The sequence below is a fragment of the Drosophila albomicans genome, chromosome X (genome assembly GCF_009650485.2).
Source record: "Drosophila albomicans strain 15112-1751.03 chromosome X, ASM965048v2, whole genome shotgun sequence".
In the NCBI taxonomy this organism is placed as follows: Eukaryota; Metazoa; Arthropoda; class Insecta; order Diptera; family Drosophilidae; genus Drosophila; species Drosophila albomicans.
The window spans coordinates 13,185,073-13,192,072 of NC_047627.2; the positions used below are offsets into that span (position 1 = coordinate 13,185,073).

General features: G+C 36.7%; 1 non-coding gene across 1 annotated transcript; it reads left to right on the forward strand.

The window, feature by feature from the left end:
- The first annotated feature begins 3,739 nt into the window (after positions 1 to 3,739).
- Trnas-aga (transfer RNA serine (anticodon AGA)) lies at positions 3,740 to 3,821 on the forward strand. Its single transcript has one exon. It is a non-coding gene; the product is annotated as a tRNA-Ser (tRNA).
- Positions 3,822 to 7,000: the final 3,179 nt, after the last annotated feature.

Sequence of the window (7,000 nt, forward strand, 5' to 3'; positions counted from 1 at the left end):
TCATGTGTTTACTGAAACTGACGAGCAGGCGCATTTCACACACACACACACACACACACACACACACACACATGCATGGAGGGTAGGTTCTCGCTCTCGAATGTGCTTCATCAATATTCTTGCACTTTACTATTTTTCATTTGCCGATTCTCTCTCCCCCTCTCCGTCACACTCCACTATTCACTTACACACAAACACACGCACAGTTAGGCAAAACAAAAAGTTAGCCAACCCCAACACACACACACACATTGCAGCTGCCTAAACTACTCCCTCTCCCTCTCCCCATCCCTCTCTCTCTCCACCCGCTTCACTAGCGCACGCCTAGCATCAATAATCCCCAAAAAATGCTGAAGCACAACGCAAGCAAGAAAGCAAAAAAAAAATCATAGCACAAAGACGTCGACGTCGACGCAGACGTCAACGTCGCTGGACACACACGAAAACTGCCCAAAAACGACGTCAACTGCAGGCAGCGACGTCAGCTGCAGTTTGCAAAACTACGACGTCGCAGTCGGCGTCGGCGTCAACGTCGCTGTCCAGTTGGCGGCGAACCAATCCTAACTAGCGCCTCTTTTGCGTGGGTGTCGCAGCAGCGTAGGCGTGGCCAGGGGGAGGTGGTGCGTAGGGTTACAAGACGTCGACGCCACGTGCGCTAACTCCCCCTCCCCCTCCTCCTCCCTCTCCCTCGCCCTCTTCCTATCACCCACCAAACCGAACTACAACGACAGCAGCAGCAAACGCCGGCTGCGTTGGTCAAACGCGTCGTGTGACGCCAACACAAATTTGCACTCGAAGCTGACTCAAAGCGACGCCGACTGCAGTCTAGAGTGTAAAGAGTGTAAGTAACAACAACAACAACTTCACTTTTACGCTCTCGCACTCACTCACTCACTCACTTGCGCTCTCACACTCTTGGGCACTCGCTCTCTTTACTACGGCACGCTCTCTTGTGCAGTGTGACGACGTTGACAGCGACGGCGACGGCGACTGCGACGCCAGCGTCAGTGGTTGAGTGAAACTTTGCCTGCATTGCTCTCTCTCACTCTCTCTCTCTAGTTGGCTTGCTCTTTGCTGACGCTCTCTTAAGCTGCACTCGAAAAGTGCATGTGTTGCTCTCTCTTCTCTTTGCGAAATGTTGCCAAGCTCGCACACGCACACACACACACACACACACACACACTAAAAGGCTTTGCTTGTCTCATTCATAATGTTGATTGCACATCTTCTTCTTCTTCTGGCAAATGCCGGTTGCATGCACGTAACTGCACTTGGAATCAATTTCGCTGCTCATCGATAATGCAAAACTAGCGTCAGCCCCCAAAAACAAAATGGCGCACATCACTCAAAAGCACAACAACAACAACAATAACAAACAACAACAACAACTACTACAACAAATGGCTGCCATTTAAACGGAGCTTAATTCATTTTTAATAGAGCCAACAAATTGTATTTACTTTCGAGTGGTTTTCCTGTTTCACTGTTTTTCGATGATACACTCTCCCCTTCCCCACCCCCTCTCCAACCACTTGGCATTGTTTACCATTTACCGTTTACCGTTTAACTGTTTTTTTTACCATTTTTACCGTTTCGCCGTGTTCATGTTGCCTGTCGAATTATATTTGATGGCTGCTTCTCGCAAAAATGGCAAACAAATAAATGCACAATTAATTTGACTTAATAGACATGAGCAGACAACAATAACAACAACTAAAACAACAACCGGTAACAAAAGCAGCCCAAGAGAAATCACTATAAAATAGCAAAAAAAAAAAAAAAAACAAAGAACAAGAAATAAATAGCTTTTGTTGACAGCACTTAAAAATACCCTCAGTAGAAGTGTTAACTATAAAATATTGTTTAATGCCTAAAGAATTCATTAGATATATGTACATATATACATACATACATACATACATACATACACACACACACACACACATACATACATACATACATACATACATACATACATACATACATACATACATACATACATACATACATACATATGATTATGTTAATAAATAAACAAAATTAATTTGTATTGTCTAATAACGTCTTATTTTAAAGGAAGCAAGCTTCAACATTTTAAGCCAACAAGAACAAAATTATTTTTTTTTTCAAGATTTAGAATCTACTTTTAAATCAAGAATAAAACATTCTTCAATCAAGATTTTAATCGTAAAATGTAAATTTTGCATAAAAATCTCGATTTTAGAGTTTTTAATCCTAAAAATTGTATTTCTAGATATTTTTATTTTATAATATCGAAATAATCTTAAAATAAGATTTGCAATCCTCTTTTTAATATAGATTATATCATCTGATTTTTCAATATGATATTACTAAAAAATATTTAAGTAAATAAAAAAAACTTTTTATTTAAATTATTATTTATTTATTTATATAAAATAGTTACAATAATTCATTGAATCGTTGTACTTGTTAAATTTATCAATTTCCAAATTAGTTCTTATAAATTAGTATTATGAAGGTCTATTTCGTTATATGTAATATTATAAAGTTAATATTTAAATATTTAAAATAAGAAATAACAAAATAACAAAATAAATAATAAAGATGAAGGTCTATTTTATATCATGAAATATTTTACATTTATGTTATAAGTGATTGAATATGGGTAATAAACTGAAACAATTTAAAAAATAAGTGAATGTTATTCCGTCATGGAATTACTCATATATCATTTAATATCTTATCTAATTTGTATCAGAATATTATAAAATATTTGATGTTTGCTTAAAAATTTATTCTGCAATATGGTTGTATAATATATATAGATACATATTAGTTGTTGGGTGATAAAATAACTCATTAAAACTATTTAATAATGATTAGTAATAAGTACATATATAATATAGACTCTATTAAGAATAATACATATGTAATCAAAATGAAATAATAAAGTTTGACAATATTTTATTATATTTTATTGATGATCATTTGGTAAACAAATACTTTAATCATATTTAAGGATAAGTACTCTGAAAACTATATTATTACTTAACTATATACTAATAAAATAAAAATGAGAAAACTAAATGAAATGGAAATACAAAATTACTTTAGTTTAGTTGTTTCAGATTACAATTGTTATATATAATATTTATAGAACTGTATATATCATTAAAATTTATTAAACAGAGTTGAAGTCTGATGATTGCTGATTGAAATAAATCTGATGACAGTTTTTGGCCATCGATTAATAGTGATTATGAATATACCCACTTTCGAAGACTTTTTACAGGGTATGTGGGACGTCAAAACATTGCAAATATTGGCGTGTCATTGCTGAAAATTGCACCACGCACGACGTGTAACGGCATCGAGTGGAAATTGACAGCGACTCAAGTGAAGTAAAGTGAAGTGAAGAGGTTGCAACTTGCAACCAACAACCAACAACTCGCAACATGGCAAAGTTCTAGCATAATAAAGTCAGCGGGAACAACGAACTTTTCACAATATATTCCAAATTTTATCTAAGTATTGTGTGTCGATTATCGTAAATCGGAAACCTTATCACTTCGTGGTATTTACTTTATAGCGACACTGACAAACTTTTCCTCAATTTTTATTTTTTGCCAAACAATATATTTATAATTTTATCATCTGCCGATTGCTGATTGCTGCTGAGACAGAAGCCAAACAATTTGCTCAAACGCATTTCTTCTTCATTCAATAACTCAACTATTTCTCGGATACCGTTAACTCAGCAGTCGTGGCCGAGCGGTTAAGGCGTCTGACTAGAAATCAGATTCCCTCTGGGAGCGTAGGTTCGAATCCTACCGACTGCGAGAATTTCGATCCACTATTTTTTTAATTTGCTTGCTAATTTTATATAATAAAGCATTTTGAAATTATGAATACATTTTGTACTTTTTATACCCGCTACCCATAGGGTAGAAGGGTATTATAACTTTGTGCCGGCAGGAAATGTATGTAACAGGTAGAAGAAGGCATCTCCGACCCTCTAAAGTATATATATTATTGATCAGCGTCAACAGCCGAGACGTTCTAGCCATGTCCGTCTGTCCGTCCGTCCGTATGAAACACTGGATCTCAGAGACTATAAGAGATAGAGCTATAACGCAGATCAAGTTTGTTTCAAATTTTTACCACGCCCCCTTCTGCCCCTGCAAATCAAAAAAATCAATCTGGTATATTGTGCCGTTCATGGTATATTTTGAATTTGGAACAATATCGGTATACCACATATACTATTTGATATATTTTTGGTATTTTTGTAGTATATTTGGTATATTTTGAAAATAATACCGCAAAATATATTGCTTTTATTCAAAATGGGTAGCGAGTATCTCACAGTCGAGTACACTCGACTATAACTTTCTTACTTGTTTGTTAATATTTTTCGCTTATAATGAATAATGATAATCTGTCGTATTTTATACTCTATTTAGAATGTATATGTATGTATATCGATGTACGTTCGGTATATTTTTGTATTCTTTAGTATTCTTTTGTTTATTTCAAATTGTTATCGCCTATATGTAACAAGTATAGCCTTTGGTATATTTGAATATTTTTACCCACTACCCATAGGATAGAGAGCATTATAATTTTGTGACGGCAGGAATTGTATATAACAAGCAGATGAAAGCCTCTTCGACCCCATATAAATGTATATTCGTGATCAGCCGAGGCGATATAGTTTTGTCCGTCTGTCTGTCTGTCCGTCTGTCCGTATGAACACCTAGATCTCAGAGACTATAAGAGATACAGATATAATTTGTTTCGACATCATTTGTTATGCTTGCACGCAGATCAAGTTTGGTTCAAATTCTTGCCACGCCTACTTTAGCCCCCGTAAATTGACAAAAATCAAATGACAGGCGTAACTTTGAAGCTAGAGTTTTGTACGTACAATAATAACTATAGTGTTTACTATTTCTAGGAATTTGGTTGTGATCGGATAAAAATTGTTGAAGTTATTAAAAAAAAAAACACTTTTGTATGGCAAATTACTATACGTCTACTGCAATGGGATCTTAGCTGCTTTGGTTGACAATCTGGTATATTTTGACCTCAATTTTATAATGTAGAACTTCATAAATATACCAAATGCCATCCTCAGTATACCTAGGGTATATTATTTGGTATATTTTAATAATTATACCACAATGTTTTGCTTTTATTCAAAACATTATTACCAACTTTAATAAAAATACGGGCATACTTTTCGCCACAAAACAACGAGTTGTTATGATAAAGCTACCCAATTATTATTATATGATTGCAGGAAAAAATGATCAGTAAAAAGATATTTTTATGATCTATCCAATTCTCAGTTTGCTGTTGAATTAAATTTAATTTAAAAACACCTAATAAATACCAACTTTAAACAAAATACGGGCACACTTTTCCACAGAATTATTTATCTAAATTCATAATTAATACAACAAAAGCAAAATGTTTAAGTAAAACGATCGCAATTTAGTGATCATATTGGGAAATAACTTGATGTTGATTAAAGTGAGACAAACTAGAAAGCTGAAGGTCAGAGTGAAGTGAGCAGCAATAGAGAGAGAGAGAGAGAGAGAGAGAGCAAGAGAGCAAGAGAAGTGCATCTCGCTGACCTTTGACATTGTCTTAATCAGAATTGGCACCGAGCGCTTTAGCTGTTAACGCAACTAATTAAATAATGGCCTGGCCGTTAAAAATAACGCAGCAGCCGAAGCCGAGGCAGAAGAAGAAGAAGCAGAAGCAGCAGATGGACATGGCCGTAATGCACTTTCCGTGTATGTGTTTTGACCAACAGCAATAGCAACAGCAACAGCAAGAGCAACAGTGAAATGCTTTTGAGTGAGATGCACGACTCCTGGCTGACCCTTGTCCTTTGTCCTTTGTCATCCAGCATCCAGCATCCTTCGTCCTTCGTCCTTCGTGCCTTTGCGTCTCTGGCAATCCTCGAGATTACGTCACTTGCCTGGCATACCTGCAGAGCCACTTTTGCCAGGCGAAAATAAAAAATAACTATAATAAAAAGCTGCTGGCAAAATAAGAATGGAAAATGGCAGAAGGAAGGAGAAAGAGCAGAGGAAAAGAGGAAAAGAGGAAAAACTAAGCCAAGTCTCCAAAGGCAGCAACTTAACGCTTCAATAAATTTTGCAGCCTTGCCAAAGTCGTCGCTGCATCAATAAGGTCCTTGTGCACGCAGCCAGGACAACCAGGAGCCAGCAGTCAGGAGGCAGTCAGGAGGTGACAGCAGAAGATGGTGGCGCCACCCAATGTTGCACGGACGGAAATGCGTTAAGTTTGCGCCCAGCACGTGACGCTGCTAAGCCAAAGCTGCCACACTGTGGCACGCAGCAGCCACTGATGTTGCCTCTGTTGCCGCTGCTCCCTTTCCTCCTCCCCCCTAAAATTCAACGCCCAATCGCAATCACAAGTCCAAACCCCAAACCCAATAGCAGCAGCAAAAGCAACGCAGCGATAAGAAGGACAAAAATTAATGGAATTTCTGCCTGCTTTTTGTGTTCCACTCTCATGAAATGGGGAATGGGGAATGGGGAAAGCAAAAAAAAACAAAAAAAAGAAACGTTGAAGCATATTCGCTGGGGGATCAACGATTGCCTGGAATCCCAAACGATCCAACGAAACGCATCTGATATGACTTCAAATCGAAGCGAACTCAAAATTGGAACGCAGAAAATTTTACACGACGACTGCAAATGAAATAAAAAAAAATTTGCGATTGATGCGCTTCTAAATGCCTTGATTGACATGCCAACTTGTTTTTATTTCGCTGCTGTTTCATTCCGACGTTTCACTGAGAAACGAAACGGAATCTACCATGAAATAGAGTTGCTTATCAAATGCAAAGTAAAAAGCTGAGAGAGCTAGTTGTATTTATATTCAAATACTATATGTAGAAATATTTTGTAATCCTTAGTTTTAACTTATTTGAGTTGCATTTATTTATTATGTTTCATTCCAGCGTACCACGAATAAATTG